The 23,960-nt window shown below is 35.4% G+C and overlaps 1 long non-coding RNA gene across 4 annotated transcripts in view; it reads right to left on the bottom strand.

Moving 5' to 3' along the window:
* LOC139045597 (uncharacterized) overlaps positions 1-23,960 on the bottom strand; it is a 228,164-nt gene that overhangs the window by 182,187 nt on the left and 22,017 nt on the right. For all 4 annotated transcript variants that reach the window (XR_011504288.1, XR_011504287.1, XR_011504289.1 and 1 more), the window contains exons 2-3: positions 8,307-8,474; positions 6,791-6,907 (exon numbers count right to left, since the gene is read on the bottom strand). This is a non-coding gene — a long non-coding RNA (uncharacterized lncRNA). The remainder of the gene's footprint in view (positions 1-6,790; positions 6,908-8,306; positions 8,475-23,960) is intronic.

The raw sequence follows: 23,960 nt of genomic DNA, 5'->3' as shown, positions 1-23,960 counted from the left end.
CTTCCTCTGACTTATTTTGCTTAGCATAATACTCTCAAGTTCCATCCATGTTGTCATGAATGGCCAGATTTCATCATTTTTTATAGGTGAGTAGTATTCCATTGTGTATATGTGCCACAACTTCTTTATTTGTCCCTTCATGGGCACCTAGGTTGCTTCCAAGTCTTGGCTATTGTGAATAAGGCTGCAAAGAACATAGGAATGCATATATCTTTACACATTCCTGTTTTTGTGTTCTTTGGATAGATAGCCAGCAGTGGAATAGCTGGATCATATGGTAGTTCTATTCTTAACTTTTTGAGGAATCTCCATACTGTTCTCCATAATGACTGCACCAGTCTGCATTCCCACCAGCAGTGTATAAGAGTTCCCTTCTATCCACATCCTCTCCAACACTTGTTATTTTCTGTCTTGTTAATTATAACCATTCTGGCAGGTGTGAGTTGATATCTCCTTGAAGTTTTGATTTTCATTTCCCTGATAGTTAGTGACGTTGAATATCTTTTCATGTGCCTGTTGATCATCTGTATATCTTCTTTGGAGAAATATCTGTTCAGATATTTTGCCCATTTTTAATTGGGTTCTTAGTGTTTTGTTTTTCAGATGTATGAGTTCTTTATATTTTGGATATTAACCTCTTATCAGATATGTGGTTTGCAAATATCTTCTCTCAATTGTTAGGTTGTCTTGTCATTTTGTTGATGGTTTCCTTTGCTGTGCAGAAAGTTTTTAGCTTGATGTAGTCCCATTTTTTTATTTTTCCTATTGTTTCCCTTGCCCAGTTAGACATGGCACGTGAAAATATACTGCTAAGACCGATGTCGAAGAGCATACTGCCTATGTTTTCCTCTAGAAGCTTCATGGCTTCATGGTTTCAGGTCTTGAATTCAAGTCTTTAATCCATTTTGAGTTAATTTTTGTGAATGGTGTAAGATAATGGTCTACTTTCATTCTTTTGCATGTGGCTATCCAGTTTCCCTAACATCATTTATTGAAGAGACTTTCCTCTCTCCATTGTATGTTCTTGGTTCCCATATCAAAAATTAAATGTCCATAGATGTGTGGGTTTATGTCTGGGCTCTCAATTCTGTTCCATTGAACTGTGTGTCTGTTTTTGTGCCCGTACCATGCTGTTTTGATTACTATAGGTTTGTAGTATATTTTGAAATCAGGGAGTGATACCTCCAGCTTTATTCTTTTTCCTCAGGATTTTTTTGGCTATTTGAGGTCTTTTCTTGTTCCATATAAATTTTAGGATTCTTCTTCTATTTCTGTGAAAAATGTGGTTGGAACTTTGATAGGGATTGCATTGAATCTATAGATTGCTTTAGGAAGTATGGACATTTTAACTATGTTAATTCTTTCAATCCAAGAGCACAGAATATCTTTCCATTTCTTTGTGTCTTCTTCAATTTCTTTCAACAATATTTATGGGATTATATAGTTTTCAGTGTATCAATCTTTCACCTCTTTGGTTAAGTTTATTCCTAGGTATTTTATCCTTTTTGTTGCAATTGTAATATTCTTAACTTCTCTTTCTGCTACTTCGTTGTTAGTATATAGAAATGAAACTGATTTTTCTATGTTGTTTTTGTATCCTGAAACTTTACCATATTCATTTATTGTTGCTAAAAGTTTTTTGGTGGATGCTTATACATATAAAATCTACATATAAAATCATGTCATCTTCAAATTACTTCTTCCTTTCCAATTTGGATCCCTTTTATTTCTTTTCTTTGCCTGATTCTCTGGCTAATAGTTCACTACTATGTTAAATAAGAGTGGTGAAAGTGTGCATCCTTGTCTGGTTCCTCTTCTTAGAGGAATCGATTTCAATTTTTCTCCACTGAGAGTGATATTACCTGTGGGTTTGTCATAGATGGTCTTTACTATTTTGAGGTACTTTCCTTCTATACCCATTTTATTCAGAGTTTTTATAATAAATGGATACTGTATCTTGTCAAATGCTTTCTCTGCATCTATTGAGATGATCATGTGATTTTTTATTCATTTTGTTAATGAGGTGTATCATGTTGATTGATTTGCAGATGTTGATCCATCCAAGCATCCCTGGAATAAATCCCACTTGATCATAGTGTATGATCTTTTTAAAGTGTTGTTGTATTTGATTTGCTAGTATTTTGTGAGGACTTTTGCATTGATGTTCGTCAGTGATATTGGCCTGTAATTTTCATTTTTTTGTTTTGTCCCTGACTGGTTTTGGTATTAGGGTAATGCTGGCTTCACAGTATGAGTTAGGGAGCTTCCCCTCCTCTTCAATTTTTGGGAAGAGTTTGAGATGGATAGGGATTAAGTCTTCTCGGAAGGTTTGTAGAATTAATCAGGGAAGTTTTCTGGTCCTGGACTTTTATTTTTGGGGAGGTTTTTGATTACTGTTTCCATCTCCTTACTGGTGATTGGTCTATTCAAATTCTCTATTTCTTCTTGATTCAGTTTTGAAAGGTTGTATGATTCTAAGAATTTATCCATGTCTTCTAAATTATCCAATATGTTGGCTTATAGTTTTTTATAGTATTCTCTTAAATCTTCTATATTTCCGAGGTGTCTCTTATAATTTCTCCTCCTTCATTTCTGATTTTATTGATTTGAGCCTTCTCTCTTTTTTCTTGTTGAGTCTAGCTAAAGGTTTGTCAATTTTGTTGATCTTTTCAAAGAACAAGCTCTTAGTTTCATTGATTTTTTCTATTTTTTTCTTTTAGTTTCTAGTTCGTTTATTTATGCTCTGATTTTTATTATTTCCTTCCTTCTACTGATTTTGGGCTTTGTTTGCTCTTCTTTTTCTGGTTCCTCTAGGTGCATTGTTAGATAGTTTATTAAAGATCTTTCCTGTTTGTTGAGGTAGGTCTGTATTGCTATATACTTTCCTCTTAGAACCACTTTTCCTGGATCTTGGAAATTTTGGCATGTTGTATTTTCATTTTCATTTGTCTCCAGGTATTTTTTTTTATTTCTCCTTTGATTTCTTCATTGACCATTGTTTAATAGCATTTTCTTTAATCTCCACATATTTCTGGCTTTTCTGATTTCCTTCCTGTAGTTGATTCCTAGTTTCATACCCTTGTGGTCAGGAAAGATGCTTGGTATTATTTCAAACTTCTTAAATTTATTGAGACTTATTTTGTGGCCTAATACGTGATCTATCCTGGAGAATATTCCATGTGCATTTGAAAAGGATGTGTCTTCTGTGGTTTTTGCATGAAATGTTTTGTATATATGTGCTAACTCCATCTGGCTTAATGTGTCATTTAAGACCAATGTTTCCTTTTGGATGATCTATCCATTAGTGTAAGTGGAGTGTTTAATTCCCCTACTATTATTGTGTTACTATCTATTTCTCCTTCTATGTATGTTAATAATTGCTTTCTATATTTAGGTACTCTTGTGTTGGGTGCACAGATATTTGTGAGTGCAATGTCCACACCCGGGACCCAAACCGGTGAACTCCGGGCCGCTGAGAAGCAGAATGTGGGCACTTAACTGCACCAATTTAATCCAGTTTAGCCTCCAGGGCAGGCAACCTCCCCTTGGGACTGGCCCAACCGAACAAGTTGCCCGAGGGGTTAAATTGGTGCTCTAGTCAGTGCGGCAGATCCCCAGGCTAACAGGCCAGGGGAAGAACTCCAATGGTGTCTGCCAGCATCTGTATCAGCACACCTGAACTAGGCCACAATAATGGCTGCTGCCAAAGTCTCAGTCCCTACGGAGGTCTCACTTCTCACCCAAATGCACCCAGAGCCTGTCAAGTGAGTCTCTTTTCACCTCAGGACTGTGCACCTTTCTTTCTGGTGATTTTAGGTTACTTTCTGAAATGGGTGAATTTGTGAGTTGGCCCTTTAAGAGAAGACTTTTTTCCCCTCGTGTCTGAACACTTTTCTAAGGGTATTCCCCACTGTAGTTAGTAGCCAGCAAAGCCAGGTATGGTGACACTTGTCTCAGTTGTGCTGAGTCCAAAAGCTGCTTATAGTGGTAATGCTCCCCTGGTCAGATCCCCTGCTCCTCCAGGGAAGGCTTCGTAACTTAGGATTGCTCCCAGCTGCCTGTGAAGTGTGGTAGCTGGAAGGTGGCTTTTTCTCTCCAGAAAGAAATTTCTGCCTCTTTTCTCCTTAGTCAGCACTGTCCCTTGTTGCAGGGGTTCTTTTTACCCAGTTTTCAGTTCTCTCTTGGGGGTAATTGTTCCAAGAGTAGTTGTAAATTTGTTGTGTCCATGGGAGGAGGTGATTTCAGAGTCCACCTTCAGTCCCATCTTGACACCGTTTCCTATCTACTTTATAAGAGTCATTCACAATGATTAGTTGAGATAACAGAAGTAAATGTTCCTTGAAAAAGTAACTTAAAGACCCCATGTATGAGTAAACATGAACAAACAAGATTTGTTATTATTAAAAGTTACAGTGGAAAAATAACCTTTCACTTAACTGCTGTGCCACCAGGCTGGGCCTGCATACATATATTTTTATTACTATATTTATCTGTATATATATTTTTAAAACTGAGTTCACACTGATACTTCCAGTTCCAATCCAACACCATAAAGTTCAGGTTAGCCTTCCCACTTCCATATTTGTAACTTCTTTCTCTGACAGTGACAAATCTGGCTCTTCTTACCTATATTATATTTACCTATTTGATCAATCAGGTAGATCCAGATTGGCTGATCCATTCCACTGTAAGAAACATATTTTCTAATTAGAATATAGTGTTTGTGTAGAGTATCTTTTGACTTTAGTTTTATAATATCAGCCAAAATACTGTTTTCTAAAGTAGTTTAGGTTAATTATTTTCTTTTCGTCCACATTGCTTATGATTATGTTATTCATTTGTAATACAGTTCATTCATTTGTTACAATTTTTATTTCATTTTGGGTTCCCCCAGATCCTGGTTGATTTTTAAAAATTTATATACTCATTCTTTCTGGTTTGCACAAGTCTATAGGTTTTGAAAAATGTATAAAGCCATTTATCCACCGCTATGATCATGATATGGAATAATTTTATCACCCTCAAAACACCTTCATGCTGCCTCTTTGTAAAATACTCCTCCCACCACTTTGTATCCTTGACTCTAATTTTTTTAATCCCTAAAATCCTGTCCTTCAGCATGTAATGTAAATGAAATAATATAATATGCACATTTTTAAGTATGGCTTCTTTCACTTAGCAAAATGTATTTAAGCTTCATCCATGTTGTGTGAATCAATACTTTGTTCCTCTTTATTGCTGAGTAGTATTTTATTGTACAAGTGTACTATGGTGGATTTTCCAATCACCAGTTGAAGAACATCTGTTTCTGCAATTTGTCAATTATGAATAAAGTTGCAGTAAACATTCACATACAGGTTTTGTGAATAAAAGTTTTCATTTTGGGTGAATAAATACCTAGTAGCAGCATTGCTGGGTTGTATGGTAAGTGTATGTTTAACTTTATAAGAAACTGCCAAACTGTTTTCCAGAAGGGCTGAGTCATTTTGCATCCCCTCCAGCAATGTGTAAGAGTTCCAGCTGCTCTGAATCCTCACTAGCATTTAGTATTATCATCATCCTCATTACAGGCAAGTAAATGGAGATTAAGAGATGTTTAAAAACTTGTGCAAGGTCAGAAATGTGTGTCAGGACTGAAATTTGAATGCAAATCCACTGGGTTCCAGATCCAGTTATTTTTCCACTGTAACTTTTCATAATAACAAATCTTGTTTGTTCATGTTTACTCATACATGGGGTCTTTAAGTTACTTTTTCAAGGAACATTTACTTCTGTTATCTCAACTAATCATTGTGAATGACTCTTATAAAGTAGATAGGAAATGGTGTCAAGATGGCACTGTAGGTGGACTCTGAAATCACCTCCTCCCATGGACACAACAAATTTACAACTACTCTTGGAACAATTACCCCCAAGAGAGAACTGAAAACTGGGTAAAAAGAACCCCTGCAACAAGGGACAGTGCTGACTAAGGAGAAAGAGGCAGAAATTTCTTTCTGGAGAGAAAAAGCCACCTTCCAGCTACCACACTTCACAGGCAGCTGGGAGCAATCCTAAGTTACGAAGCCTTCCCTGGAGGAGCAGAGGATCTGACCGGGGAGCATTACCACTATAAGCAGCTTTTGGACAACTGAGACAAGTGTCACCATACCTGGCTTTGCTGGCTACTAACTACAGTGAGGAATACCCTTAGAAAAGTGATCAGACATGAGGGGAAAAAAGTCTTCTCTTAAAGGGCCAACTCACAAATTCACCCATTTCAGAAAGTAACCTAAAATCACCAGAAAGAAAGGTGCACAGTCCTGAGGTGAAAAGAGACTCACTTGACAGGCTCTGGGTGCATTTGGGTGAGAGGTGAGACCTCCATAGGGACTGAGACTTTGGCAGCAGCCATTATTGTGGCCTAGTTCAGGTGTGCTGATACAGATGCTGGCAGACACCATTGGAGTTCTTCCCCTGGTCTGTTAGCCTGGGGATCTGCCGCACTGACTAGAGCACCAGTTTAATATATTACTTAGTGGGTAAAAGAGGATATTTGCACAGCCTCAAAAAATATCCCCCAAGATATTTATTAATTACAAAGGGGAAAATAGTAACTTTATAGTGGAAAGCCCAAGATATCACCTTTAAGGTCACTGTAATGAGAAATAGAAGATCATGTATCTCCTGATATGATACAGTAAGAAGGGCATATCACCTCTGCAGTATCCTTGCCAAAGCTGCATAACCTCAAAATAAACATGAGAAAACATCTATTACAAATTGAGGGGTATTCTACAAAATAACTTACCATTACTCTTCAGAAGTGTCAAGGTCATAGAAAACAACGAAAGGCAAAGGAACAGTCATATGTTGGAAGAGACTAAGAAATTACAACTACCCAATTTGTGGTATCCTGAATTGGATCCTGGAACAAATAAAAGAAAAAGAATTGCAATTAAAAACTAATGAAATATGAATAGTCCATAGTTTAGTCAATAGTATTACATCAATGTTAATTTCTTCATTTTGATCACTGCACTATGATTATGTGTGACATCAACATTAGGGAAAGATGAGTGGAGGGTATACAGGGATACTCTAATATTTTTGAAACTTTTCTGTAAGTCTAAAATTATTTCAAAAGAAAAGCTTAAAATTTATTTTGAGTAATCAGAAAGTGAATTAACTCCTTCTGAATCATGCCATCAATCCGGAATAGCTGAATATCATTTGCAACTATTGAAGAATTATTTTGACATATGACATAACACTAGGTAGAAATGAATTGTAAAGGAGAATTTTTTCCTGTTCTTGTCCTACCTGACACTAAAGGTCTTTGGCAATCTTTTTTGGGTATTTCTTGCAAAGGCTAAGATCTCACTCTGACATTTACATGTCAATGTCCTAATGCTGTTTGGGTGTGGAGACACTATTAATTTATTCTAGTTGCTCTTTTGGATAGGAAGGATAGGAATAAATTACAGATCTGAATCAAACCCAATAAGTATGTTAATTTACCTGGATTTAAAATGAAGAAAACATCAACTATTCAAAGATAAAATTAAAAAATCATTTATCCAAATGGATGGTATTCTTGGCAATGAGTTTTTAAAAATAAAAGTTAATGCTACCAACATCCCTGAATATGATCAGATTGTCTGCATGTTTTTTTTTTAAATCAATACATTCTCAAACACAGTCATTTCAGAGCTTACCTCATTGCTAAGATATGGGGAACAATACAGTTGCTATATTTTGTCAAATCAGTTCTTTCTCATACTTGATCTTTTAAGTATGACTTTCTAAAGTTCAGTAAAGATAACAGTTGTGGGCTTTGTAAAATAGAACACTGGAGGAGATATACAAAAGACATGTGACCTCAACAGTTCCATCTATTATTTGGAAGTGTGTGTTTTTCACAAAAGTTTTAAGGGCAAGACTTCTTTCCTTATTTTTTAACCAAGTTTTATACTTGCATCATAAGTGTATTTTTTCCCCTTGATTCAAACTCCACATGAAATTTGATGATGCCTGTAAAACATAGAGCTTTATGACAATTTCACCAATTTTAGTCTTCTCAATAGATAGAAACCAAGGAATATCTCTACCATTACCAACTAAAGGGATTTTTGGATGGACATAGTTAAGAGTTGAAGATCTCTATCATCTATTCGTATATAAGTTTTTAAAGAAAAATATGTGATTTTCTGAGTTTATCAGGATGTCCAGAACAGCTATGTTTTCTGAATTTTATAAGCATTTTACAAGTTTTCTCATTTTGAATGAACAGTTGCACATGGACACTTGCAAGTAGTCAACCTCACCTGCCTCCTTTCATTTTGGAAATAAACAGAGCCTTCATTCTTTTGCTGGCCTGCTCTGAGTTATATACAAATCAGAATTCATTAGTAGCAATGGATCTCTGATACTCGAATAATTTTACAGCAACAATCGTCAAATTGCATTCCGATCCCTCCTATGAAGAAGTTCACCTGAGATAGAAAAAGTACAGAGAGCAGGAATTACAAGAAATGCCTAGAATTTCTTAGCAAGGTATGTTTTGCAGTCAGCATGCCAGGTAAAACACACTTTATGGAATATGTATTATGCCACATTAAGTTAAAAGTGCCACGTGCAAAGCACAAAGCTATTAAAATGTCAGTATTTAGCTATATACCATCAACAAGAAAGAACTTATTTAAATCCATATGTGTATTAAAAAGATAAAATCTTCTGTAGCTTAAATCTATCCTATAGAATTCTGAGTGAGAATCACTGAGTTGAATGACAAAGGAGATCATGAAAATGTAAGATTAAAAAATAATATATTAATGGTATAGCACAATTATCTATTGAGTGAATACTACATATCAGTAATATGTTCTGTGCTTAATCTGTCAGGTTCTTTAGATTCCCTAATATTCACAATAACCTAGGCAAGTTTGGTATTATCTCCATTTTACAAATGAAGAAAATGAGACTCAGAATTTAAGTGATTTGCCCAAAGTCATACATCTAGTGATTGTCTGGCTTCCCAATCATTATGCTTCTTCTTTCACAAGATTAGTCTCCCAAAAACTACCATTCTTGAGAATTCATGGAAAAGGCATCCTAGGTCCCTACCAAGACATTTCTAATACTGATGAACCGCCATATTTCCAGTTGCAAAGCTTGACTTCAACATCCACACCTTGAGGAAGTAAAAAATTACATTGATGGAAACTACTGTAAAATGCTCCTTTCACTCTTTTCCATCTGTCAAACACCTTTCTGATCATCTGAATTTCCCCAAGCCTCCCCACATTTGGAGATGCCACATTTACAGAAATGCTTAAATATCAGTGGCTTAATGCACTTTGAAGTTCCCTCAAAGATTAACGTACACATTTCTAGATGTTCTCAGATGCATAAGAGCTCAGAGGTAAATTCCTGCACCACTCCCATCCATGTTGTATTGTCTGTGACCTATATCGGAGTGCTGTTCTGCTAAGAATATTCATCCTCGACCTCAGATAGTGGTCAATTAATGTTGCCATGACACCAGAAATACATTTTAGTGTGAGAAGCAATTAGATGGTTGGGGGCTAGGGAAAATGATTTTTTCCATTTTATGTCATACTTTCTAATCTCATCTCTGAATTAGTGGATTTACTCCTAGAATCTCAAAACTTCGCTCATGAACACTATGGCTTTAGATTCTGGTTCTTAACTCCTCTCCTTCCAGGTCTTAAATCAGTGCAGAGGCTTAAGATGGGACATTCTTCATTCTCCCCCATCTCTATACTCAGTATCTCCTCACAGTGCTGAAGTTCCTCCCTTTCTTTTTGAGCTTAACACACACACACACACACACACACACACACACACACACAATCTTACATAAAAACTCATTCAAATAAATTCCTACAATGATTACCAGCACCCTAGTTCCATAATTAGACAAACATTAAATTGAAATTTGAGATCATCATGAATACCCTGCAATCTTTCTCCAATTGGACAGCTCCTACAGATCTTTCCAGACGTCTGTGAATTCTTTCCTCTTTCCCCAAGCACAGCTGGTCTATCTCGTGTCTTTGACACCACACATATTCTCTACATCATCTTTTATTTTAACACCTTCTTAAGTTTCTATTTCCTTTTACAGATTCTGAGCTCCTTAAGGGTATAGACCATTTCTTGTTCAACTAGCACAGTGCTGGATGCCTAGCACATTCCTGTTTTAATAAAATGAATAAATGAAATAATTAATGATAGAAGTCACACAAGAAAATTGGTCTTGATATTCCACTTTAAAATCTTGCGGCTTGGTCCTTTAGCAGTTAAGAGAAAGATTGCAATTTTGGTGTTGACCCACTCACCAGGACCTAATGGTGAGCTCTAGCTTAACATAACTTAAATGAGTTCAATTCTGTTTAGAAACACTTATTAAGTGGCTACATGACAGAGAATATTAGTATAAGATTCAGAAACAAAAACATTAACATAATGGCTAAGATGATTTATGGTATAACAAAGATAAAAACAACATGCTATGGAAATATAGATAAAGGAGTGACAATTTTTGACCCAAGGAGATTTCTCAAAAGAGGTAAATCTTGAGCTATGTTTTTGGAGTGGGAAAGAAAGATATTGTAAGGGGGATAAAACTGGAGCAAAAGCCCAAAGATTGATGAACATGTGGAGTAGCCAACAAACAACAAAGAGACCAAAATAGCTGCTATTTAGGGTATATGACTGGAGTATGGAGGGGGAAGCTGGCCTAGAAAGTGATGATAGAAATACAGGAAAAGACAATTGTGGAAAGTACTGATTAAATCATGTATATTATTTATACACTGAAGAAAGCAAAAGTTTTTTGAGGAGAATGACCCAGTGTTTCACCAAAGTAACAGAGTGGCATATAGAAATATATTAGAATTTACAGAAATTGGATACACTTTTAAGAGACATGAACTACCAGTACTCTGTTCTTTTACTGCAGGTCCCTGGAAAGAACTCTCAGTCATCCTTCTCATCCTCAGGATGTGTATATTGACAATAAATGCAATATTAGTGATCCTTTCTTTGAGGCATGTTCATCATCTATTTATCTCCCCCAACACAGCTAATATCAGAAAGGAGTCTCTGAGTGTCTCCCTTTCTTCAAAATTCATTTGGAAAAGTTGGTTATTTATTCATTGTTGGCTAAATTCCTTTATCTAACTCTGGGAGACAACGTTTAACAAATCACATAGCTAGTTCTTATTTGATTCTAAATCAAATCATGAAGATTTCAACTCTTCATCTCCTGAAAGGAAAAAATAATAGACCACATTCCTCATAAAATGTTCTCATTCAAAATTTGGTACCAGATCTCATTTCCTTATCTCCAAGAGGAAACAATCACAAAGAGAATTATAAGAAAGCTTTATATATGGATTAGTCTAAGAATCTAGGCAAAAATTAATAAGATCTCACCTAAGTCACTAGGAAAGAAAAAGACAGAAACTTTAGATGTGTAGAGGAGAGGTAGAGTGATTGGTCAAGATTAATATTAATTATGAAAATGAACTGAATCTGAAATGTCTGGATGAAACCGCCTAAAGCAGAGTGAGATAAGTGCCAAGAACTGGGCCTGAATACATTTCTATACCAGAGGGTCTATAGAGAATGAAGGAACTGCTGGATAATAAAAGAGAGATGTAAGAGAGAAGAGACAAACCAGGAGAGCAGCAAAAGTTTTGCAAAGGGGTAGTAAGCTTCACCACATGTTAGAGAAGGCGATCCTCCAAGGTGAGCATTAAGAAGAGAAGCATCTGATTTACCCAGATCTGAGAGGCTGTGTCACTCATGGTCAGCTCACAGTCATGCCACAATAGGCATAACTGTTCTTTGTGGTCAACCACTACTAGTCCATTTTCTAAATTCATGCTTAACAGTCAACTCCCAAATCATCAGCCATGTCCTTACTAGGACATCTCCAACGTTAAGATCATTATCATGCTGAGTGCCCCTGTGAAAATTAAATACCAAAATTTTATTATGTTATTCTCCTTCTTAATGACTTCCTCAAAAAGGAACAAAGAGAGGAAAGAAGTGTCTCTCATAAATGGTCTATCTCAAATCTGTAAGTATTCTTCAACAGTCTTTGGTGGAAAAGAGGAAATACCAGAAAAAATCTCCAGCTGGGCACTGAATTTTTTTTTTTTATCATAGTCTGTACTCACAAATTACCTATTGCTTCCCCTCCTTCCTCCCAGTCCCTTGCAGCTCAAGTTTTCCTAGGTTACCATTGGAAATCCCAAGACAAGTGAAGAGAGAAATAACTCTTGTATTAGCAGAAGTATGGAGCAAATTTAGCTGCCTGGTGTGACTGTTCAGTTTGGGCTAGCAAGGTCAATGAGAAAGACTAGGTCTTGCTTGGGTTGGCACTAGCTGAGCAGGCAAGAAACATAAACTGTGGGTGAGTGTAGATCAGTGTTGTGCAGTCTCCCAAAGGACAGGCAGCCGGATGGCTCTGCCACACCAGATGACCAGCCATGGACATAACTCTAAATAGGGAACTGTGTTTGTCAGCTTTCCCCAGAGGTACCAAAATCAATGTTCCATGGATAAGCCCACTGAATTGTCATTAGAGCAGATGGAAGCCAGTGTTGTCATACTCCCCAGCCTTCAGTTAAAGTCATTCTTTGGGTTAGTTAGACCTGAAACTCTGAATTGTCCCCATCTCCTGCCTAAGCCTATCTGATTTCCAGAGGTAAAAAAACATCAAAAGTAAATTAAATTGGAAACATCTGATGAATTTAAATAGAATTTCTGTGGTCTCCTGCTCTATGACACATACGTACTCCTCAAAATCTCCATGTCTTTCAGCACTCCCAATGCCTGTTAATTATTTTTCTGGATGTGATTAGTTTGTTTAATCTTAACAATTCATGCAGTCCAGGAGGCAGCCAAGGTGGAATATCCTTTTCTGAATTTCAATTCTAAAGAAAGAACATCTTTCCTTTGACTGGAAGAAACTGTGCCTATGTCCCATGTGATAAAATTCTGATGAGACTCTGATATGCTGAAATAAAGGCTCTTCTTCCCATAACCAGATTTGACCCTTAAGGACATAACTGGCTCAGCAGCTAGATATCACAGGAGACCCACTAAGGCTGAGGACTCCATTGTTATGCTGAATATTTTAGATTCTTTGTCATCTCTAAGATATTGCTAAGAAATTATATCATTGTTTGTTTTTGTTAATCTACATGAATCAATATCAATAAAATAGTCTCAAGTATTTGTTGAAATTTTTAGTTTTGTAAATATACTCTTTAAACCTGAGGAGAGCAAAAGAAGGAAAGAGTATCCTTTTAGAGGACATGAGAAGATAAATAGCTTCTGATTGAGGAATAACTCTAGAAATTTAAAAAACAGAGTCTCTTATAGGAAGGCCCCCTTGGAAAAATAATACCTGGAATTTCATACACAGTTTTCTGACGGTCTGGCTTGACCCAAGGAAATAACTTGGAGTTCCTGGAGAAGGTCTGTCAGAGTTTACAGGGATTGTTAGACCTCTCTAATAATCCACTCTTCCAGACTGTTCGAAAATCAGTCTCAAATCTTCCTTTAATCCTTCCTCGCCTACACTTTCAACCCTTTCCCAGTATTCTAAGTGGTTCAAACCTCAGGCATGCTAAAATGGTCTAAATACACTTTGACAGAAATAAGAGATATGTTAACTCATGAGAAATGGCCAGTTTATAGTTCAGAGAGTTTGAAAATTGGCAATTTCATATGGTTCAATTGAATATATTCATTCATCTATATCTATAGATATAGAGAGATAATCAAAATAGTCATTTGGTAGATCCAAATTGGTAAATATCAAGCAATTTAATATGTTTCAACTATATGTATGTTTATGTGTATATCTTCAAACCTAAACGATTGAGGATTTTTTTTAAGATTAATAGAATTATTGCTTGAAATTCACAGCTAATTACTTATCCTTCAACAAATGTATTAGAGTGCACTGTAGCAAAGTCAATTACTTGGTTATGACATTGTACTATAGTTATTAAATATGTTACCATCAGGGAAGACTGGGTGAAGGGTGTGCAGGACCTTCTTGTACATTTCTTTCCAATTTCCCATGACTCTATGATGATTCAAAAATAAAATTAAAAATATATTATAAATATTTTCTGTATTTCATAGATATGTTTTAAGTAATATTTAGAGCAAGTTTTCTTTGAAAGAATTTTTATCCTTGCCATTCCAATGCATGGAAATGTATTTCCACACAGATATTTTAGATTAAAATACATGTATATTTGTGTGTCAACCCATGTGTAGAGAGCAATCTAGAAATACACTCCTTATAGTTGCAATTTATTTGCATTGAAGTTTTCAAGTGTCACTTTGAAAGACCTATACTTTGAAAGATAAGGAGACATCCAGAGTCCAAATAAAAACATGTCAGTTTATATTACACACACACACACACAAATAGGAAACTGGCTACAACTAGTCAAAGATTAGCCCCTCAAAAATATCAAAAACTTTAAAGCTCAATTTGGAATTTTAAATTCATCAGTTATCGAATACCCTCTTACATTATTAAAAAAACAATATTTCTTCCCAGTATTCAGACTATCCCATGAAATATTATGTAATAATCAGCCCCCAAAATGATTCTAATGTGTTTACTGTGGAAAAGGAATGAAGTCTTGAAAAATATTTATTGTGGGGAACTTATCAAAAGGAATAAGCAAGAAGATAATATTAATGACAATCTTCATGATGTGTTCATTTAAACGATGAGTGTTATATGCGACCTCACTGAGACTAAAGCATTTGCAAAGAATTCAAAATTTGGAATCAAAATTATTATTAAAGAAACTCCTACAACTTAAGACAATAGAGACTTTAATTTGCAGCCACCATAACTCTCAATTACACACCAGTCTTTTCTAGTTGGTATTACCAGTGGTTTTACTTGCGTGGTCCAGTATTTATTTGGATGTGTGAGGAGTGTAATTTAAAAACGCTGAAGATTTCCAGGTTTTATTGACATGTTTTTGATTATTCACAGAGGTTAAAGAATATCTGGAATAGAAAAGTCATTATAAACAAGCAGTAAAATTTACCAGCATATAACGTTCAGTTTCTTCAGGACCTCATTGAAAATTTTGGGGTAGACCTCTATCATCCACTCAGCATAAAGACTTTAGCAAATTGGAATCGAATTTGTTTATTTTGTTCTAATCTTGTACACGCAGGCTTCACTTGGAGGTCACCAGGAGCTCCAAATAGGGAAAAGGAAAGAGAAATTCCAAGAGCAGAGTCTTCTAAGAGTATTATTATATATGTTTTTGTCTTCCAATGTAAACCCTCAGTCTGGTTACAGTTTTAGTACAAAAGGTTCCATTGGAAACATTCATGGATTCAAGTTTTAACAACTTTAATGACAACTATTAGAATATGAGGTCATGGGAATTTCAACTATTAAGATGTATCCCTCAAAAAGTATTAAAATAAAATGTTAGCCAAATGCCCAAATGGAATTTGGTGTTTTTCTGATAATACTTTTTCTAAGAACTTTTTTCCAAGCAAATTATAAAATGTATTTTGAACATGGAGATTTTGTATTTTTTTCCCGTTGATTCTTAATTTTGCCTGTGTTCTGAAATTGAAAGCTTTTTGCTAAAAAATAAAAACCAACGTGCAATATCAATTAATTTTGTATAGCAGAGGGGTTATATATTTTCATTTACTCTGAGAAGAATGAGTCCTAGAGACATTAAATTTTTAATCCCAGGTTAAGCATAACAACAAAAAGTAGAATTTAGGTCTCGTAAATCCTAGTCCAATACTCTTTCAACTACATCATTCATATCAGCTCATTAAAAGGATACCAAAAGGATATCATCTAAACAAGATATCACATATTAAAATCAAAACCAAGTTATGATATACATTTGAAATTTTTAAAAAACAACTATAAAATACTCTATAATCTACTATTCAGATGTTTTACTTTAAAAAAACTATTCATATGCTACCGGACTTCACAAATATAATAAAATAGCTGTAAAATAAAAATAGAAAAATCAAGATTAGAGAAAATGTGAGTATAAAATCAGAGAAAATAACAACATGAAATTCAAACCATTGTTGTCTCAAATCTTTTATGGAACAATAAGAGATAAAACTAAACAAACAAATAAAGAGAACACTTTATTTAGCTGCAATAGGTGAAGTTCAAATTTGTCTTGGAGCTTACTGGAATTCAAGGTTAAAAGAGAAACAGTACCAATTATAATTCTCATTAGCATAAAGGCAGAGTCTAGCCTCATGGAAATCAAAGCTTTTCTTACCAGTATACTCTAAAAGACATAGTAACAACAACAACAATAATATTATTTACTTACTAGTTCATATACAGGGCCACTAAGTAAAAAATATCTTCAACAAAGTCTTTAATACAAAGTCAATAATGTAATACGAATCTTATATTGGTCTTTGATTAAAAAAAACTTAGGGGTCATCATTAAAAACAAAATTAGCAATGTGATTCTAAAGAGACTGAGAAGGTAACTATTTATACAGCTTTCTGATGGTCTGGCATGACCCAAGGAAATAATTTGGAGTTCCTAGAAGAGGAATAGTAATGAGGGCCAACTCTGACCACTCTATCAGTCTAGAAAAAGAACTGTGCTCAATTAGTCATGTCCTCCTGCCCGCAGGAAGGGGAAAATAGTAGCACAAGCATCATATATTTGTCATCTCTAACTACAGCAATGAATGGTAATACAAATCTCTCATACGGTCTTCTGTAAATGTTATCTATCTCATCATGATCTGGGTTGGAGCATCAATAATCCCTATTTTATTCTCCAGTGAAGACCTACAGTGTTGTGGTTCTTCACCACTTTTTGAAGGTGGATCCCAAAGCTTTAGAGACCCAGAAAAGGAAGTGGTAAGTCTGAAATATCAAAGTGAAACTTAGAGCATCTAACTTGGAATCACCTTTACTTGTAGCTGTATTCTTTTTCTTCGTTATATAACAAACACTTTGTTTGTTCAAGAATGTAAACATTACAGGGAAAAGTGAGAGAAGGAGGGAAGTAGGGAAGGAAGGAAGAAAGGAAGGAAGGAAGGAAGAAAGGAAGGAAACTCGAAGGTCATCTGCTGGAGTATTGCCTCTTGCTTAGGAGGTCAGCCTTTTGTTCTTTTCTGACCTTCAACTGATAGGTTGAGGCCCATTCACATTATGGAGCATAATCTGCTTTTCTCAAAATCCACTGATTTAAGTGTAAATCTCATCCAAAAACACCCTCATGGATACATCCAGAATAGGCCCAGCCAAGGTGACACGTGTAACTAACCATGGCAGAAGCCGTACAATTGGAATTTGTCTCATGTTGTTCTCATAGGACTGGGATGACGAGCTATTGAAAGGAACACCACAGAGGTAAAGTGCCATCTTCATCATATCATATCAAGCATACATACTGTAAACATGACTTACAGTTGTTGATGCTGGCCTTGAAGACCTGGCTGAGATAGTATTTGTCAGGTTTTTCTACTGTGACATTACTCGTTTTTCCCCCTTTCCAAACTGAAAAATTAAAAATCCCCTGTACCTCATCTATTCATCCTTTTGCATTCCCCTCAAATCCCTATAAACCACTGATGAGTTTACTGTTTCAATAATTTTGCCTTCTCCAGATTGTCATATTATTGGAATCACACAATATGTAGCCTTTTCACACTGGGTGCATTTGCTTAGCAATATGCATTTAAGGTGCTTGCATGTCTTTTGGCTTGACAGCTCATTTCTTCTCAGTGAATAATATTCTATTGTATGAATGTGCCACAGCTTGGTTATCCATATATTTGATAATGATACAAAATAAACTCCATCATTTTTGAAACTCATACTTAAAAAATAAATGTTGTAAGACCTGGCAAGTATAGTGTTTGACTCTTTAGGTTCAAGGTTTAAAATAATTGAAATGCTATCTATTTTTATAATTTTAAGAATGATTCAAATTCCTGTGTATTATAAATCAAAATGGTTGCAAAGCAATTAAACTGAAATGTTATTATAAATATGATTGCATTTTAAATGACTAAATTTTGCTTTTCAGGTATGGTTTATTTTAGAAAAGATGGCTTTGCTGACCCAAAGCTAACTAATATGCTCAAATAATATGGGTAGAACAATGACCTTTAAATATGAAAGGAGTCAGGAAATATTTTTTCCTCTCTGTGTCACTTTCATTCCTTGATTTGAGACTAGGATCCCAACAAAGAACACAGAAGTAGGGAACTACACTATAGGGTAGTTTTTAATATATTTACAAATATACAGAGAAGCCCTCAAAGAGAGACAAGACAGTCCAATGGTGGTCAAAATCCACATAAAGGAAAGTATTGAGTAAGTTGGAAAGGTGGGGGGCCGACCGGGAGGCCGAGTGGTTAAGTTCGCACCCTCCACTCTGGCGGCCCAAGGTTTTGCCAGTTCGGATCTTGGGCGCGGACACGGCACCACTGGTCAGGCCACCCTGGGGTGGCATCCCACATGCCACAACTAGAAGGACCCACAACTAAAAAAAATATACAACTATGTACCAGGAGGCTTTGGGGAGAAAACGGAAAACTAAACTCTTTAAAAAAAAAAAAAAAGATGGAAAGGTGGCCCCAGTAGGGGTCCAAGCCCTTGGGAGAAGGGCATATAAATGGTTAGTAGCTTGGTTGGATCAGGAGATTGGCCATATCCATGTGAATTGAGCAGTAATAAAATATTTTGAGTATAATGAGAGCCAGGTTTCTCTATTTTAAAGAATTTTTTCCCTTTGTAATTAATAAGTATTTTGTGTTGTTGTAAAATCCTATTCCTCATTCTACTTGCCCACAATGGTTTTAGCATCTATTGATGTTTCTTGCCTGACCTAATTACAGCTGTGATGGTTGCCAGATGGTGACTTTCTAATACTAACACATCTTTTACATGTGTTAGTAGATGTTCTACTGTAGGAATATCTTTCTCTTCTCCTTCTTTATTTATTCATGTATTAAATTTTATCCATGTGGACTCAAAGATTCCTATTTCATTCAATAGGTTACAATCCCTTCTATAATTGTTAATTTTCATACCCCAAATATCCCAGTTTTGGCCAATAGGAGGACTTTTTGAAAGATCTTGATCATGTTTTGAGAATCTCCATACTTTCTGGTTGAACAAGATACTTCAGGCTCATTATCCTCTTTCCCGGCCTGGCTCTGGGATCAGCCATTTCTCCTAGGAGTCTCAGTTCCTTTCAGTGGGCACTGGTACTTAGAAGCTAAATTATGCTCAGTGCTTGAGGTGTCACTATTCCCAGGACCTCTCAGTGGACAGACCAAAAACTATGCTGTATGTAAATACATCCACATATACAGATATACACACATATTTACATCTTAATTTATATTTGTAATTATCTAACTGAAAACTAAGAGTTTAACAGCAATACCTCTAAATCGAATTCAACATCTAAGAATTCTTTCTAGTTTTTTTTCTTGCCCTATTTAAGCTTTGTTTCTCTGGCAGTGAGAAACTCTGGCCCTCATATCCTCAAAATATTGTCTTATTTTTTCAATCTACACAAATGGAGTCAATAACAAGACTCCACTTTAACTAAATGATCAACTGAAAACTCACTGATGACGGGACAAATTGATATCATGTGCCACCAGATACATTGTAATGAGGAGATCTCAGCATAACTTCTGCAGTATGCAGGCTCAGGATGTATAACCTGGGTCAAATCAGTGTGGACCAAGCCAAATTGAGGAACAGTTTACAAAATACCTGACCTGTACTCTTCAGAAATATCAAAAGCAGAAAGTCGAAAGACTGAAGAATTGTTCCAAATTGAAGGAGACTAGGCAAAACGTGACAACTGGATGCAACGCACGATCCTACAATGGATCCTTCTGCTAACAGGAAACTATTGAGACAATGGACAAAATTTAAATGGGGTCTCTGGGTGAAACATAATATTGGAGGATTTTGTATTATTCTTGCAACTTTTCTGTAAGTTTTAAGTTGCTTCAAAAAAATCTTTCAATAATATTTTAACGTAACGCATGGTTTAGCATGTAATATTGAGCGTGTTTTTATTAGCATTTTATTAAAGCTAATAAAAACATGTTATGCCTGATACAAAGGTAAAGTTAGTAGCTCACATAGGAGGAAAATAGATTTTAGAACACTTATATTAGAGCAAGAAAAGAAATGAAAGTAAAGTTATAACTAAAGGGAAAACATTGCAGTTAATAAAATTAATATTTCTACTTTGCTATTAAATTGGCAAGTCGTTCTTTATCTTCACGTTAAATAATATAATGTCTACACTAGTGTCCATATCTTGATCTCATATTAATTTCAATATAATAAAATCGGAAAATAATTATATGATGGGTATGAAAATTTGAGATATGCCTGGAAAAATTTATTTGAATACATTGAGGAAGCTATCAAATATATCTGCTATTGGTTTTAAAAAGAACAAATAAGCCATCTTAAGGGAATTCCCATTTCCAATTTTTGATAGACTCAGTATTTGAATAAAAAAGAAGTAAGTACAGTCAAGTGGAGCAAGTTGAGTCTATAATTAGTCTGTGATGTTACACAAAAAATTGTTAAATAGAAAAATGTTTGCTAACTGACAGGCAAATAAATCTACCTAAAGGAAAGGACATTCTCAATTCCATAAAATTTAAATAAATGACTCATAACTGCAATGCTTATGACCAAGCAGAAAGGGTCAGATCATAGATGGTGGAAGCAAACTTGTCATCATGGTTCTTGGACAATAAATAGACCAAGGGAACAAAATAGAGAGTCCACGAATATTGTCACAGGTATATAGACATTGCTTTCCAACAGAAACATCATTGCAATGCAGTGGGGGAAAATCTTTATCAACTGAATAGCCATTGGGAAAAAAATGAACTATGACCCCTACCTTACAACCTAAACAAAGATCAAGTGTAGTGGGAATTAGGAATTCCTAATAGGAAAGGTTAATGGGAAATATTTTTATTAATATACTTAACATTTTAGCTTAATAGGAAAGTTTAAACAGAAAAGGTAAAAAAAAAAAAAACTTCTATAACAAAACATAGGGAGCATATCTTCCAACCTAAGCATGGGCAAAGTTTCTTAAATAGGATACAAAAAGCACTAATCATGAAGGGAAAGATCAATTTAATCAAGTGTCATTAAATTAAGAACACTTTTATCAAAAAACACCAAATACCAAGCAGCAAAACAGGGGCTTGCCCAGTGGTGTAGTGGTTAAGTTTGTGCATCCAACTTCAGCAGCCCGAGGTTCACAGGTTCAGATCCCAGGCATAGACCTACATACCACTCATCAAGCCAGGCTGCGGTGGCGTCCCACATACAAAACAGAGCAAGCTTGGCACAGAGGTTAGCTCAGCGACAATCTTCCTCAAGTAAAAAGAGGAAACTGTCAACAGATGTTAGCTCAGGGCAAATCTTTCTCACCAAAAAAAAAAAAGGCAAAACAGAATAGGAAAAGATATTTGCAATACGTATATTTGACAAAGGATTCCTATCTGGAATGTATAAAGATCTTCTGCAAATCAATAAGAAATTACGGAAAATAGAGAAATGGCAAAAGATTTGAAGAGGTACTGCACAAAAGAGTTTAACCAGATGGTTAATAGGAAAATGAAAGGGTATTCAAAATGATTAGTTATCAGAGAAATGCCAATTAAAGCAACAATGCTAAAAAATCATACATTTATGAAAATGGCTAAAATCAAAAGGATTAGCAATACTAAGTGATGACGAGTGCTAAACAATTGGAACTCTCAAATACTGCTGATGGTTACATGAATACGTTCAATTTATAAAAATCCTTTGAGCTGTGCACTTAAGATTTGTGCATTTAGCACATACACATTGTAAGTTAAACTTAATTACAAAGGCTTATAACAATTATTAATCAATTCTAGAGTGATTGTGTTTTTAGAATATTTCCCACTTAAAAGCATCGTATATTTTTCCATTTGTTCTAAAGTTGTTTCATGATTAAGACTTATTTTCTTTCTCACAAAGGTCCTATGTATTACTTATGACATTGATTTAATGTAGGACACTAACCTGAATGAAAGACTGTCACTCCACCCAAAAACGTGTTGTGGGGATCTGGTATATAACTTTAAATCATCAAATTGGCCTTCTACTCATTTATTCAATTCTATGCAAACAGTAGTATAAATAATATGTAAGTTCCTCATTTTAAATAATGAACAAATTTTAAGATAGCCTAAACACTGATAAAGCCCTCAATTCAGAAATCTTCAATACATCTCTGATGTAATTATATGAATTTCAAAATAGATTTAAAGCAATTAGGCTGCTCATAAACTTGATAAACAGATTTATGAATTTCCAGAAATGACTATGGGGGAGCTAACTAATTTTATACAGTGTAGAACCTCAAAAATATAAAGAAAATCACCTGAGTAAACTCCATCACGTTAAAACAGAAATACTTAAATGACAGAGAGCCCTATTTGTGTCCAGCTTTAACAAACATTAAGAAGCGAAGGAAGAGAAGAGAGTTGAAGAAGTTGAAGCTGACCTTGTTGTTCTGGGGCTGAAATTGTGAAAAGAGATAATACGTACACCTTAAATAAGTGGTATACACACATACATACACACACACTCATTTAATCAAGAGCTTAAGCTCCCAAAAGATATTACATTAATATGAAAATTACTAGAATGCTACTGACAGACAAATATGGAAATCATCCATGGAATAATTTTTTAATTCAGAACTATATCTCCAATTTTACGAAAAAGATCAATGGGAAAATGTCATATATTTCAAAGCAAATAGCTTTATACCAAAATTTAAAAGAATCTATATAGACTCTGAAGCATTGTAACTGAGACTGACTCAAGAAATAAGTAATGTCACTGGGAGCTCCTCAAGGGCAGGGACCACAGGCCATTCATCCCCAGTGCACACTGTAGCATATGGCACACACCAGGTACCTGATTAATGTTTACTGAATGAATAAAGGTGAGATCAGAAGAAAACAGCTGAAAGAGCCATACTGGAGATGGGAAACTGCCTTCCACTGGAAAAGTTTACCACTTCCACTATTAGGCTGGAGTACTTCCACTACTTAGGCTGCCTCTCTAAGCCTGCTTTTAAGAACTGGAAATCAAGCCAAAACATCTAGTGTTGGCAAACTGATCACTCACTCAGTTCAGAGTGACTTTTTCAGCATTTGTCAAAGATTAATCTTTCCTTCAAATAACGACATAGAGCAGAATGTATACACTTTCTCACAGACAAATAGTTGTCTGTTAAAAGATCATGTATAGTTTGAGCGGGTTTTGATTTTAAAACTGTACAAGATCAGAGTTAGAGGCTTAAGGTTCCCTTCAACATTTAGGGCTGCAAGCCCCCTTTCTTTATAGTTTATGGGATGTTCAAGTAAGAACCTTACTGCGTGGAATAAAATCAGAGAAAACATCCAGCGAAAGCTAGTTCTCATGAAAATGCCTCAAATACCATTAAGTGATTTACTGCACTAATCCCATAAACTGATTTGGGATTAGCTTTTTGGAAGGTGAACAGGGCAGATTCATATCCTAGTTGAAAGCTTCAAGCTAGGAATCAATTTGGACATACGCTGTTCTTTCATCCTGTCGAGTGCAAGAGCAGCTTGAACCTGGCTCAGAGAGAATCTACAAGAGTTGCCTTGAGCCCATGTCTCCTCCAAGTGCTCTTATCTTCAAACAGAGGCCACCGTCCAGGAGCCCCAGGGAGCTGTGGAGATGAAGTTAGGCCATGATAGTGGCCTAAATACTGGAGACACGATCTGCAAGGATAATTAAAGTATGCGCTTCTTTTAAGGATAACCATTCTTTTCTTTGATATATACTATTATTCTAGGAACTACCA

Source organism: Equus asinus, chromosome 6 (assembly GCF_041296235.1).
Source record: "Equus asinus isolate D_3611 breed Donkey chromosome 6, EquAss-T2T_v2, whole genome shotgun sequence".
Classification (NCBI taxonomy): domain Eukaryota; kingdom Metazoa; phylum Chordata; class Mammalia; order Perissodactyla; family Equidae; genus Equus; species Equus asinus.
This window is presented reverse-complemented; position numbering and strand designations above follow the sequence as displayed.